The sequence below is a fragment of the Alligator sinensis genome, unplaced genomic scaffold, assembly GCF_000455745.1.
Source record: "Alligator sinensis unplaced genomic scaffold, ASM45574v1 scaffold569_1, whole genome shotgun sequence".
NCBI classification, from domain to species: domain Eukaryota; kingdom Metazoa; phylum Chordata; order Crocodylia; family Alligatoridae; genus Alligator; species Alligator sinensis.
Genome location: NW_005841914.1, coordinates 3,865,095 through 3,880,084, shown reverse-complemented (window position 1 = coordinate 3,880,084; position 14,990 = coordinate 3,865,095). Strand labels below are relative to the sequence as shown.

At 42.4% G+C, this 14,990-nt stretch overlaps 1 protein-coding gene across 1 annotated transcript in view; it reads left to right on the top strand.

The window, feature by feature from the left end:
• The first annotated feature begins 7,365 nt into the window (after nucleotides 1–7,365).
• Nucleotides 7,366–14,990, top strand: part of LOC102371458 (putative uncharacterized protein C1orf196) — a 154,700-nt gene continuing 147,075 nt past the window's right edge. The window contains exon 1 of the mRNA XM_006018826.2: nucleotides 7,366–7,529. The gene's annotated coding sequence lies outside the window, so the exon portion shown is untranslated. The remainder of the gene's footprint in view (nucleotides 7,530–14,990) is intronic.

Genomic DNA, 14,990 nt, shown 5'->3' with positions numbered 1-14,990 from the left:
CAATGCAGGGCTCCTGCCTTCTCAAGAGAGTCATTAACTATGAAGGCTGATGTGAGGATGATTTCATAACAGTCCCTGCAGTGTGAAGTCCCATCCATCAAGACCCAGTGGAGTATCATGGAAAAATGTTCAGAGACAATTGCAGGCAGATTGACCATGTGTGAGGGTTGATAGATTTGGGTGAGTTTCCTCTTTCTGGTGAAGCCTAGAGGGGTTTGACATACTATGCAAATACATTTTCAAAAAAAAAAGACTGTTAAATTATTTTAGCTTCAACATTACTTTAGATGCTATGGAGTATAGAACTGGGCAACACAAGAAACCCCACCAAAGGAGCGGTTACATTTTACAGAGGTTTTTACATCCCAAATCTTTGGGAGCCCTAGTCTCCCAACTTTGTATCGTGAGCTTTAAGAGCCTGGGGCATTGTAAAAGTTTGGATGCCATTGCTTTTAAAGTGTGTTAGGACCTACATCTCCTGTGAAGTGGCTTTTGTGAAATGCAATGATGGTCTCGGCCCATTTTTTTTCTCGTGAGACAAGTATCCGTTTTGCAAGTCTCCATTATTCTCAGTGCCATCGTTACTCACGATTTGTCTTTGCCAGCATTTCTAAAATGCCCATTGCTGTGCACTGTATCAAGCAGCATCTTCCCCAAAAATAGTGTTTGTGACCTCCAGAAGGAACGAGTCCAGTTTCAGTGGGCTTAGCAAGAGTGGGTGTGTGATGATGGCCGGCAGCTGATGAAGATGGAGGTTCAGGAAGCTGCAAGTCCTGCAGCTTGTGCAAACAGATGTTTTCTTGCTAAAACATGCCCACAACACATACAGAAATATCCTATGGAAGAGATGCTGTCCTCTACAAGCTTCACTTTAGTGGTATAGAGTCAAAGGGGTCCTTTTACATTATCCACAGGCCTGCACCAGTGGAGCATAAATTTGGGATTTTCAAAGGAGTTCTAGGCAGTTGAATGCCCAGCTCCCATTAAATGTCACTAGAAGCTGGGTGACTGACTTCAAAGACAGATGAAAATGTGCTTCCCTGTCCCTCTTGCTCCCCCATCTCCCCAAATGTCAAGAAAACAACATTTTATAAGGTTGTTTCTTTCCAAAATTTGAGAGGGCTTTTGAAAAACCAAACACCTCAACCTTTTTCACAATCCCAAGAGGTCAAGAAGAACAAAGACATTTGAGTTTTAACGACCATTTTAGGGGTCCCGAAAACTGATCATTTTTTGTGTTTTCAGTGAAAACCTGATTTTTATTTATTTATTCTGGACAGCAGAATTGTTTTGTTTAAAAAGAACTAGATTTGTGAGAGGATGGAAGCCAAAAGCCATTTTAAATTAAAAAAACAAAACAAAACACAACAACCACTAAATAAAAGCATAGAGGAAAATATTTGGAGTCTCTGGCTGCTTTGAAAATCCCAGCCTGATTACTTTTCAAGTGCAGTTGTCACAGGGAGAAGTCTTAGGAGAGACATTATGTGAGATACCAAGGACTGAATGAGCCATAAAGAGCCAGGTCCCTTACTCCTTTGAAAGTAGCCAAGGGGACCTTTGAGAGGAGGCTTTGTGGAGAAATCCCCAGCCATCTGGCTGCTTCTGCCAGCACTCAATTCTCTTTATATGTACATATGTATATGTATATATACACATAAAGAAAAAATAATAATTACAAATTAAGACTGAGATTTTCACAGCTGCCTAAGAGATTTAGGTGCCTTACACTCTTTAGAATTACTGGGAATTTGGTGTCCAAATTCGATAGGCTGGTTTGAAAGTCTCAGCCTGATTGCAGAGGAAAAAACCAAGAGTTTGTCAGCATTAGATCTGCCTAACAGCACCTGACCTCAAAATACAGTCACGTAGCTTCCCCTGCAGCTCTCTATAATTCACTCTGCTCTCTTCTGGGTAGTGACTAATCCTTTCTTTCATTTTCTCCCGCTTTATTTCCTGATCCAGAATTAGTATGGTAAACCTGCACCCGAGTTCTTTAGGATAGGGACTATGATCTGTCTTTGGACCACAACTAGCTTGTCGCGGAAACAAGTGCTATCAGTAAGAGACCAACTCCAATAAATAACCTCCATCCTAAAGCATAACTTTAAGGTATCCCCAAGTTTTCCGATAGTGTTTGCTGGGTTTTTAGTTAGAGATCGCATTTACTCAGCGGAGAATTTCCACTGGTCACTTGGGGGTTGTTGCTCAGGAGAAATGTTGTTGCGTTACAGCCTGAATTATACTCAGCCAACTCTTTTGAGGTGCCCCGAATTAGCTATGGACAGTATGGTAAGTTAAGGATGGAGTTTCTGGCACGGATTCTGCTGGGTTTAGTGCCTTTACGGCAAACCAATGAGGTTATTCCAGTTCCATTTTGTGCAGCTTAATTTCCTTTGGGTTTTTTAGAGGGATATTAACAATAATAATCGACAAACTCAAGGAGAAAAATGTGTAAATTACTATGTTATATGAACATTTTTCCCAGAGCAATTCTGGTTTATCACACAAACCTGTAAATATGTATTTACAATTTTAAAAGCACGTCTTTACATCCCTGATTGTAAATGCTCCGTTTTTAAAGTTTTATAACTTGTGTTATTTAACCAAGAGACCACAGCACACACAGCTTGATATTGTATTTGTCCACTCAAAGGATCCATTGCAGTCTGAACTGTGGTAGAAAAATATCCACACCATGAACAAGAAATATCCCATTATTGCACCAAACTTGTCACTGATGATTCTCAGACAACAAAAGCAGATTCTTTAAAGGGGGAGGTGATGGAGTCTATTTTCCCACAAAACTTGGCAATCCAAAATGGTATTATTTCTCTCTGATGATGAGGATAACTTCACCACAGTCAATTCAGGAAAAATCACCATTTTTTTTTCTCCCAGGGCAGAATTTCACAGTTTTGCAGCAAACTTCCTAACCTCCCCCGTGCCTGCTGGTGAAATGTGTGAAATTTTGTCTTTGACTAATATCACCAATTCTCATGAAAATTCAAGGGAAAAAAAAACTCAGGTTTTTGCATGTAGGATTTTGCAAGGCTGACACTGGAAGCTCTGCAGTGCCCTGTGACGATGTTAATATTGAGATGGGTATTAAAAAAAAGACAAGTAGAGATACGATGTGACCTGGTTGGGTGCTTGGATTATGAGCATTCCTTTGGAAAACGGAAGGCTCTGCTGTCTGTCTGCCATTGTAACGAAAAACAATAAACTAATGTGATGAACTTCAACCTGGGGACATGTACTGACTTCTCAGCATTGTCAATCATGCCACCGACTTTGAATCCCAACGGTGCAAAAACAAATTGTTGGAAACGGAGAATCAGTTTCTTGTTACCACCCTAAAACTGCTAATGGAAGTTGTTACCTCCTTAAAAATAACCAAAGGATTTTGTTTTGGAGTGTTGTGGAGTCTCTTTTTTTTTCTGAGGGAAGCTGGAAGAAGAGGGAGGGGAGAAAACTTGTAAGTAAATGAGTATTCCTACAGTGTAAGAGGGGCCATTGTGCCCTGTGTGCACTAATAATTACAGTCAATGGTACAGTCTGACGGCTTCTTTTGTATCAGTCTGCCATCTCTTTGAACAAGACCAAAGCATCACACTAGCCTCTCTGGTCTTTGGGCGCTCCACCCAAACGCATTTTACTCTACCTCTCCAGCCCATCCCTTTCCAGGGACGTGCTGACCCATCACAGTATGGGGACATTGTATGCCATGAGCCATTGCACTGGGACTCGGGGATCCCTGGGTTCTGTTTGGGTACATCTACATGTGCGCTTTAATGTGCAGTAGCCTATTTTACATAAAATCACGTAAAAACTCTGCGATTATGCTAATGCACAGTAAAATAGGCTACTGCGCATTAAACGTCACTTAAAAACCATGCACATTCATTACTGCACACTAAGGCAACCTAACGTGCATTTCGTTAGTACCTAACACTGGAGGTACTAAATGTAATGCTCATTAAAAAAAGCACCTGAATGCACGTGTAGACATGCTCTTTGTGACCCTAACACCAATCTGCTTTGTGACATTCAACAAATCACTTCTCTCTGCCACTCTTTCTTCTCTACCCATGATGTGGTTAGACTGTAAGAGACGGTCCACTCCTGAATGAGCTTATGATGTCCTTCCATCCCAACAGGTACTGCCAAAATAAACCAAACAGGATAAAGTTTAAGAAAAATCCTGAAGAAACAGAGTCTGTCATCTAGGCACGGATAATAGAGAGCTGCTTGAGTCTGAGTTGGAGAGTTTCAGTTGCGAAGCTTAGATGATTTCCTATATTATGAGAGATTCTGGTGACTATCAGTTGAGGCCAGCCCTTGTCAACCATTGCGATTGCCCTTGCACACTGCTTGTGCTTCCCCATGTCAGGAAGTGACCTTCTATAAAGAGAACTCAAAGCTCTTGTTCTGTCTAAATCCACCCTTACCTGCCTGGAAGTCTTCATTCCTTCTCCCCAAACACATTTTTCTATCCTTTATTATCCCTTGTGCGCTGCCATATTTCTCAAGAAAACGAATCATTAGCTCAACCTGTTTCTGTGCACACATCTGATATTGTTCTGAACTCTGGGAGCTGTAGGGCTAGGACAAATCCATGCTGTTCATACAGAGAAATCCAGACATTCAAAAGTGTGGTAAAGAATTATAAATCAGACATCTGAGCATAGCCATATGTCAGAGCCAGGGTGAGTTTTTCTCTTCCATTATTCATTCCCAAATCCACCCCTAGCTTGGAGTTATGAAGCCCTGAAAATGAACTCTGCAGAGTATATGCTGCTAGACTTTTAATTGTGATGGTATGATGGTGTGTTGGCATTTAGTTGGACGTTTCAACATTTAAACAGGAAAAGCTGCGTCTGATGAAGCATCTGCATTGTTGGTGTTTCTGTAATGATACCTTCATTGCTTGTACTGGGCATACATCTCGTTATCCTACATTATGTAGCTCATGTCCTCAGTATCAGGGAGAGAGAAATATTCCCAGCTTGCACCAGAATTTCAGCTAAAAAACTTGCCTGAAAGCCTGACAGAAGGGTCTAGTGACAAGAGTCACAATCATGAGCTTGCGGGGGTCTCAGTCCAGTTCCTCCGAGACAGGTATCCATAGGATACAGGAGGGCACCTCTGCTAGCCACATGAGTAGAAGGACATGAATTAAACAACCAAGAGCACAATAAATCTCACCTGTTAAGGGACACTTTGCAAGGCAAGACAGGCTCAAATATAAAGAGCGTGGAGGGGTCAGAACAAGTCAAAAAGACCTTGTGATCACCTCTCTAACTCAAGGAGGGCTGCCAGCCAAGGAAGAGAAAAGGAGGCATTGTAGAATAGTTGGGAGAGAGGTAGATGAAGGGTGAGATGGTGGTTTTAAGTGCTTCCCACCCATGTTCTCTGAGGCTGCACAAAACCCAAGTGAACGGATATCTCTGCCCCTCATTGCATCCCAAATGCTCCAAAATGGTACAACAATTCTTAGTAGTAATTTATGCTGACTTTTTGCAGTGGATATTTGTTCACTTCTGGAGCAGGAACACAAGTAGATAGCCCAAGCCTGACTGCAGTCTCCAACCACCCTAGGCAGGTGCTCCCAGTGCTCCAGGGATCTGATCCTGTGCTATAATGGTACTGTTTGTCCAGCCCCAGCCCAGAGGCACCTCGAGGTACCCCATGTATTCCCCACTCGATGCTTGCAGGGGATTCCCTTGGGATCCCAGACTGCATATCTCATGCTGCAAAGCAAGGAAACCCCATAGGGCCAGGATCTTGCCCATAAGCCCTGGGAGTGGCAAGGGTCTGATCCTGTAAGACAGCAGTCCCAGGCAGTGCCTGTCTGTGCCAATCCATTGGATCAATGGTGCAAAACATGTCCCAGCACAGCCGATCCTGCCACAAAAATGCTGTGTGCATACCCCGAGTTCTCCTGTATGGCTGCCTGAAAGACAGTCCCAAGTTGATCCCTCTATTACAGGAGGAGAGCCATGATGGAGTCTAGCCTCTTGAGGCAGAAACTGCTTTTCCAAATGAAGGGCTGTATATGGGCAACGGGGTCTTCTCTTTCTTAAAAAGGTGGTGGTGGGAGAGTGCATTATGTGTGCAGCATCCTTCATTCAAACAGCTGATCTGATCAACACCCTTGGGAGCAACTCAGGGCAAGTTTTTTAGAATTTCACATGAGGTGAAAGATCCATTTCCCCCCCCAGAAATACGGAGTTTCTTTCATGCCCCATAAATGTAACCTATTACTTACAGTCACTGCTTTATGTTCTCCTTGATTCCCTCATTTGCAGCCAGGTACAAAATCAGCGGGCTTCCTCTTCCCTGCTGTAGCCTTGATGGTTTTTAATAACATCTAGTTTCAATTATATGAGTAACGGCAAACTTCTCTGAACCACACATCGTTCACTGCCTGGGTGCTTTCTTTGAAGTGTTCTTCAGCTAGTTACCTAATTGTCTTTCATCCGCAAGTGCCATCAGAAGAGCAGCACTCATTCTCCCTTTTAAAGGCCTCGTGGAAGAGGTGAGAAGAAAGACCCTCCTAAAATTAATGTGACTGCTCTTTTGGCATTTTGTGTTGCGTGATATATATTATGCACACTTGCAGCCTCCAGGGAGATAAAAGGATGTGGCGATTTTGAAAGAGCCAACGATGACAATCCCTTTGGAAAAAGAATCTCAGCCTTGTGTGTAAGTACTGATGTAGGTCAGATACATTCAGAAGAGAGAAATCCTGTTAACTCTTATAGCCTTTGATGTCTATGCTCAGGTGCTTCTGGATGGTAGCTAGAGAACAGCATGCACAAAGGTGAAAGAAAATAGGAGGATATCTATCAGCCAGCACGGTAAGTCTGGGATCCCCTCAGTCTATTATCTCATCTCTGATACTGGGATAGCAACCGAAGGCAAAGGACAGAAATGGGAACGCAATGCAAAAATTAAGCTCCGTGGGGTAGTGTGTTTTCCTTGCATACAAAGAATAAAGCTTTTTCCCCTCAAGGCAACAGGTCTGAATCCTGCAGAGCTCAGTGTTGAAAAGTCCCGACCAGCTGATAGCTAACCAGTAGGAGCCTCTGTGAAATGTAGAAGGGTGTGTTCAGATCAGTCTCTCAAGGACACTGGTGTGCACACAAAACTGGCACACCATGTCCTGGCTGCATCTCTCCAGGTCAGGGAGGAAATAGCTCGGAAAGGGGGCCAGGAGGAAGCTTGCTGCATAACAGAGTGCTCTTCAGACAACGAAGGGTGTGTGCTTTGCTGTGGATGATAAGTGGCAGCACCTGTATTGGTCAGATCATTATAAAGGCAGAACAGGTGAGCCCAAACACCTGTTTGGTGATTGTGTTGGGGAAGGGGAATGTGATGCTTTGAATTTGCACCTTAAACTCTTAAACCAGTGGCTGGAGCAACGGGAAAGGGCACGGATTTCTGCTGTGTTGCTCTTCTGAAAGATGGAAAAAGTACTGGACTGCTTTTTGCACAGAAATAATTATTTGTGGTCTTCCAACTAGGTACAAACTATTTTATTAAGATGTGGCTTTGCTATGTAGTTAGTTATTTAATATATTTCTCTTGAAGGGAACCACAAGAGCTATCAAGACTGTTTTTTGGTAATGCTTTCTATACAAAAGGTTAATTATGTTTGTCCCTTTCTTTTCTTAAAGTGTGTGTGTGTGTTGTAGATGTATCTCATACACACTGAAATGACTGCTGTTTTTCAGGATGACTTAATTGTGAAGCCTTTTCAATCAGCTTTACATAAGAGTAAATGATGCTCTGGAGGAGAAGTTATATTACAGTGCTCACTGACAGTGTTGCATCTGCCAGAACAAATGATTTGAGACTTAAGAGCTCAAAGAGACTGGAACGTCTTAAGAAGTGCTAGCCCCAAATGCAACTTTCTTGGAGTTCAGGAGCATTCAAACAGCATAGTTTAAACCCATTTTCACATGTTTCTTAAATGAGTCAACTCCCATGAGTTAGATGGCCCCCTTGGTTACCTTTATGGAAACTATAGCTGTTCTACTTCTGGAGGGTAGCTATCATCGTAACTACATGGCCCTTTCTCCCTTCCCTTTCTTCTCTAACTGCAAGTCTTAAATGCAATATTGATTTCTGGAACACATCAACTAAATTCCAGGATGTCGTCTTTAAATGTCCAGTAATTTCCCCCCTCGTCTGTATTTGATCTTGTTTGATGTTTAAGAAGCCACACACACATGTGAATCCTACTTCAAAATGTTTGTCATATTTTGCTGGTGAACTTCATTTTAGATGCCTGGATTAATGCTGCCCTGTTTTGATTGTCCTCTGCTTCCAGTGCTCTTTCCTCTATGGCTAGGGACAGAAATTGCACATAAATCAATACAAATGATCAGAAACTGGCTGAAACCTGTAACACAACACTAGGGACAGGAGTTGCACATACACCAGTTTAAGTGATCAGAAACTGTTTGAAACCTGTAACAGAACAAAAGTTCGGTGCAATTAAAAACCAGTTTTAAAATGGCTGAAGATAAACCTGGCTGAATATAGTCTCAGATTTAACTGAATTAGGTCAAAATGGTTTATGAAACTTCTGTCCCAGACCAGTACATAGCTTATTCTTCCCGGTTTGTCAAAAATGGGCTTTTCCTGCACAGATATGTATTAAATACTTTGTCTGCTCTCTCGGAGGTTCTTCATTTTGTTATGACCTTCTCTCTGTCCTGTTACAACCTTGGCTATTAGTTTATTTTTCTAACCATGGAAGAGAAATGAGTACCAAATAGCTTGTACTTACCTAGGCCCAGGTTGTTTTTGTGCTCTTTCCTTCTACTCTGCAGCTGCGTAAGACTCTCTTGGCCAGATCTGCAGGAAGCTGTGTGGCAAGGCTTCTCAACTCCCTGTCAGATCAACTGAACCTCAATAAGAAGAAAATAAGTTGTTACATCTTCATAAAATGACATTGGGGCCTTGTCAGTGGGAATGTTAGTCGGTTCAGACAGAATGCTACTCAAGATTAAATAGCTGAATCTACTCTTTATCAAATCATCCGGTTCTATAATCACTTGGCTACTCTGTTTCCAAACAGACTGGGCTAATGTACTGGGGGGTGGGAGGTAGGACTTTCTGATGGACATATCTATTGGATGTTGTCCTGGTCTCTTCCCCTAGGGGAAAGGTTAAAAGCCCTGTTGTTTCAGATGCTTTTGGTGGCTTGGCCTCCCAATAAATGTGTTGGCTGAGAGCATCAAGGTGGATTGGACAAAGTGTTTCTAAACCAGCAGTAGCACACGAGTCCATACTAATCCCTGAGAGAGGGCAAGTTCAGGTTATGAATGTCTGCTGTCACCTCTGGGATATCGCACTGGTTGGGACTCTGCATTACTCTAGCTTGTATGAACACCTCCAGAAGTAACAGCAAAGAGATTTCCTTTGCACATTTGTACCAAACAGATTGGAGTCCTCTACCTTGGGCAGACATAAGTCCCATGGATGCAACGTGGTTATGCACTATGTTTTTTTAAATAGACAAAAATGCAATACGTGTGCGTTCAGGTGTGCAGCAATATACTTTGAACATTATTTGCTATTTTTAACCTTCTAGCAACTACAAGCCCCACTGAGTATACCCTGCTATTAGGCTAGTGTATGACCATACATGCAAGGCCATCCCTGTCCCAAGAAACTGTATCAACCAACTTAAGAACTAAATTCAGATGACAGTCTCGTGACCAAATCTCCTTTCTCTGCACCCTATAGACTTCTGCTAAGAACAATGTCATCACTTCCATGGCTCATTGGGCTTGGAGACGAGCTGTAATGTCCTACAAGTGCACTTACCTGGAAGAACAAGTGTGGCACTTAAAGTAAGGGACAGAACATGCAGTAATGATTTCAGTAGCTAAAAGCTGAGCAAATTTAAGTTCCATTGACTTGAACTGGTACGACTAGTGCACTAATTAAAATGGGGCCACTAATATTTTTACAAGCCTCCTGAAAATTGAAGAAAATTGTAAAGAAAACTAAAGTGACAGGATTTAAAAAAAAAAAAATGACCATAACAGACAGCCATCAGCCCATAACTACTGAGATGCCTATTCCTCCTCTTTCTGCACCTCCTGAGTAGGATGGGCGAAGAGATCTTTCAAGACCATTTCTGTTTCCTTAGCTTAGCAGGTAAAGGAGCTGGGTAGGAGGGGTAGTATTTTCTATTGATTTTGTAGCTCCATACTACTGATCATCATCATAGTATCTGACATGCTTTCCACACGCAATCAATAGCAACAAGCAAACTCTCCAATCTGTTTTTTAAATGATCACCTTTGCACACAGAGGATTTATTTTTTCCCATGCACTGCATGGCACCAAATAGCTTGCTGCTTTCAAGGGCAGCCCTTACTCGAGCAGTACTGGAGGCCAGTCCTAGCCCATGGTCTCTGGCTTAAGACCATGTGAGCAGGAAATATTGCTGTGGCTACTTGTGACTGCAGCTGCTGCTGTTTCCACCCTTTCTACACATGATCTGAAACATTTTCTCCCTTTATCTTACAGAAAACACGAGTGCAGGGTATTTGCAATGCAAAGGCCTTGGCGGCTGGCCACTACTGCCTTCTTGCTTTCTTCCACTTTAAGGCAGCATGTTGGTTCCACTGTTACTGCTGTGGTTCACTGCATGCCAAGAATAGAAATCCTCCTCTAAGTGCCTGTGAGACTGGGGAATTGAACTAGCTCACCAGGCACCACTGATTCTTGCTTGTGCTAGAATATTCAAGGGTAAAATCCTGCTCGTCTGATCTTGCAATGAAAGAAAACCCGTAGCAGACTACCCTGGGAGATGGGCGTCTTCAAAACAAGGAGAGAAAAAAGCAAGTCTCAAATCAACCTTGTTTACTGAAGGTGGAAGGATAACCCCTCCTGTGCCAGCACAGGCAGCAGCTCGTAACAGAATTGTGCCACTCTAAAGCTGCAAGAACTTGCCTTATTCCAGATACGGGGAACTGGAGCACAGAAGGGCTAAGGGAGTTGCCCAAGATGGTGTAAGTCTGTAGCAGAATTGGGAGTTGAACCCAAACCTTTTGAAGCACAGGCTAACACCTTAACCACTGGATCATCCCACCTCTGGAGAGGGAAGAGGTATTCTGAATTTAAAAATGTTTCAAGGGCTCAGTTGCTGTGGTAGAGGACATAATAGAAACCCACTGAATAAAGCATTAAGTCATACCCATTGCAAGAAAAGACTGTTCAAAGGAAAATGAATTACATAATGTTTTACCAGCTTAAGATAATATGGGGCTCTAGAAGCTCTAGGGGCTTTTTAGTCTTTCTTGTGCTGTTTTCATGAGTTTTGTTTTTTTTTTTTTTTTACTCTTAATAGTGAATTATCCCTCATACTTGCAAATGCTCCACTCAATGTGTAATGAAGAAGTGCTCTATCAGCCTGTTAGCCAACCATGTTTGTACTGTAATGCATAGGGTCTGTATGGGAGTTGACTGCCAGGTGTCTCACCCAAGTCTTTTGCTCCGGTTTGAGTGTGTGTGTGTGTGTGTGTGTGTTGCACAACAAGTTTTCCCACTTGAGCTGCTGTTTTGTGCGGGGTGGGGAAAACTCCTGTAGAGCAGCTTGCTCCACCTGCTTCTCATCTGAGCAGCCCCCCCCCCCCACACACACACACGTTGGAGGCTTTGCCCTGAGACTTCTACCAGTCTATAGGAGCAACAAGCTTCACGGACCAAATAAAATAAACATGGTCAAGTCCCAACATCTGTCACTTCATAAGAAATACTTTACTGTATGAACAGAATTCCATCAATATTCATTAGTGCGGTAATAACCTGCAGGTAGTCGATCCATAGCAAACACTCCACATGGGCACTTGCACATCTTTTTAGCTGAGAAACGTCAGTCAAAAGTCACTGACATTCCTCTATCCAGGCAGAGTGAAACTCCAAGAGCCTTCAGGTCACTATGAATATAAAACTTTGAAGCCTGACCCCAGTTCTTTCCTTCGAATAGTGAAAATAGGTATGTGTAGAAATGATCTGAGCACGCTTTTGTATTGGCAGGAATTGTTGTAAATCTAGGACATCATAACAGCTGATCAAACTCCATGACAACTTAAGTTGAAAAATATTGAAAATGTTCCAGAGCTGAAACCACTTCCCAGTTCGTTTCCTTTTTGCTCTTGAACATGTGTAGTCACATGCCAGTTCCTGGAAAACTAGTCCAAACCCAAGAGTTTTAGTGTCAGTCTGAAAACTTAATTTTTGTGTGTGGTTAAAACCATGTTTGTTACTACCTGTTTTCTAAACGTTGATAATCTGCATCATGGACCCTGCTCTGCAACTACGTCACTCACAAAGCGTTCACTTTGAAATATCGAAGTATGCTTTCCAGTTGTCCCCAAAGTGAGTGAAAAGGTTTAACTCTTTCAGGTTAGAGTTGTGTTTTTGTTTGTTTGCTTTTTCCCCTAAGAACTTAATTGTGCAGGTGGGCTTTAATCTGTAGCTGCACCACAGGAGTTGATTTTAATTTAGCTTCTAATGTATGTGTTACACTAGCAGGCAAGGTTCTTTGGGTAGATGTGATCTCTGTTGGTCTAATAAAAGATTAGTTGGAAAAAAGTGTTTTGCACGCTTTTGGGTGCAATCGCCCTTCTTCAGTCATGGGGAGTCTCTGCTTACTAGTAACTTACTTGTAAGAAGTGTTATACTAGTGTCACTTCAAACTGGAGAAAGCTGCAGGGTTGCAACAGGTGAGAATCCGGTGTAGCAGTTCTGCCGAATTTAATTTGCGCACTGAAAAGAAAGGATGCGTTTGTGAGAATAGGGTCACAGTGCTCAGCATTCGAGAGCAATGAGACCTTGGCATCCTGTCGCTGAAATCTAGGAGCTGTTTCCACCTCCCCATCCCCGATCTTTTTACAGTACTTGAAAACCCATCCTTTTTTTTTTTTTTTTTTTTGAATGGGCAAATCTCATGGTGCTTTGAAGTGTAAGGAACTTCCTGAAGTGTTTTTTGTAAACACTTTTAAATAGGTCCTTCAAACACTTTTTTTTAGTCACTTAAACCAACGAGGACCCTCATGGCCCTGCGCTGCTGCTGCTGCCCCCCCAGTATTTCAGTAGTTAAAAACTGGTTGGTTGGTTTGTTAGTTTGGGGTTTTTTAATCTTTTTGGTTTTGTTTTTTTGGGTTTCATAGTTTCTAGGGTCGGAAGGGACCTGAACAGATCGTCAAGTCTGACCCCCTGCCCTGGGCAGGAACGAGTGCTGGGATCATAACACCCCAGACAGATAATCTATCCAACCTCCTCTCTTGGGTTTTTGTTCCTTTTTCTAGAGAAGAGAGTATTAGATGCAGTAAAAGCCTGGTTTGCAGGAGTGGCTGCTCTGTGGAATACGTATGTTGGGTAGCATGTATAATGGCGCTCAGAAGCATTTCAAGAGCATGAAGGCTGTCAAGTCAAGCACTTGGGTTAGAAAATGACAGAACTAAATTGTACCTCTGCAGCCACTAATTCTGACCGAGCCATTAAGCTGGGTCAGAATTTTTATTTGACAGGCCTCTGGGCAGGAGAGATTTAATATGTTTTTACTGGACCAACCCTATAGTTGTCTAACATTTCTCCCAACTATCCAGTAAGATATTGCCAAACAAATCCTGCTTCTTCCATCTCCTGGAACAGCATGACTATAACACCACTGCTCCAGGAAATGCTTTTTCATTGACAAGAACACTTATTTCTCAGGAATGTATATGCTATTTGGGCTTATTAAGGGAGTTGCAGAGACCATGAGAGAGGCAAGCTAAAAGTTTTGCAGTTTAGGAGCCTAGATCCCTGTGGCTGCACCCCAGAACATCAGTCACAGAGAAAATCGGACAGATTCATAGATTACAGAGTCAGAAGGGCCCACAAAGGATCATCGTGTCCGACCCCCTGCCCCTGGCAGGAAAGAGGACTGAGGTTGGATGACCCCAGCCAGGTGACTATCAAGCCTCCTCTTGCAGACCTCCAAGCTAGGTGATGGCACCACCTCTCTTGGAAGCCCATTCCAGATCCTGGCCACCTTTACTGTGAAATAAAAAATAAAAAAAAAATTCTTCCTAGTGTCTAACCTAAATCTACTCTCTGCTCTGGGGACTTTAACTGATAAGAAAATGAGTCTCTATTGAATGAACAAATGGATTGCTTTGAAAAAGAAGCTAAAACTTGGCCAAACTTGAGCAGTTTATTTTCACAAGGAATGCACACACACAAAAAAAGGTGCACATCCATGATGCAGGTTAGCCCTTTGATAAATTAAGTCTCTGCCCCAACGTACAAGTAAACTGAAACTTTTGAAAGAAATGGTTGCCATAATCTCTCTTGCTGTGGTTAAAATAGCGTTGGTTTGTTTGTTCATGAGTGTTTTTTTTTTTCTTAGTCTCTTCGTGTTAACCGTTCAGTCTTACTACCTGCCAATTAAACAAAAACCGTCTACCTGGGGTGGATATCGGGCATGGACTACTTTATCCAAAATGCTTAACCTTTGGCAAATGATGTAAGAAATGGAATACAATCGTTACCAAGTGCTGGACAAACTTACAGAAAGAGTTAAAGGCTCTGCTTATTAGATACAATTTAAATAATTTTGCCCCGAGAACTAACGAGTTTCACTGGGAATGGCTTGGTAAGCTACTCTTGAGAATGGAAAGTCCCAGCCCAGCGCTTACTGTCTTTTTAATGGGAGTTGAGCAGCTAGTTGTTTTATGGTGCCTTGGCCAATTCCTCCTTTGTCCCATTTTTCCCTTGTTTCTTTATTTTTTTTTTTCATCTCTGATCTTTCAGTTTAGAGACAACACACAAAGTCACTGTAACTTCTCCTTATTCACGCATGAATGAGCTGAACTGTTGAATCTGCAGTATACAGTAGCCATCCAAACAGATTCAGAGCTGAGCAAAACAAGCACGTCCATCCTAAATTCAGGGCACCTACCGAGTCATAGCAG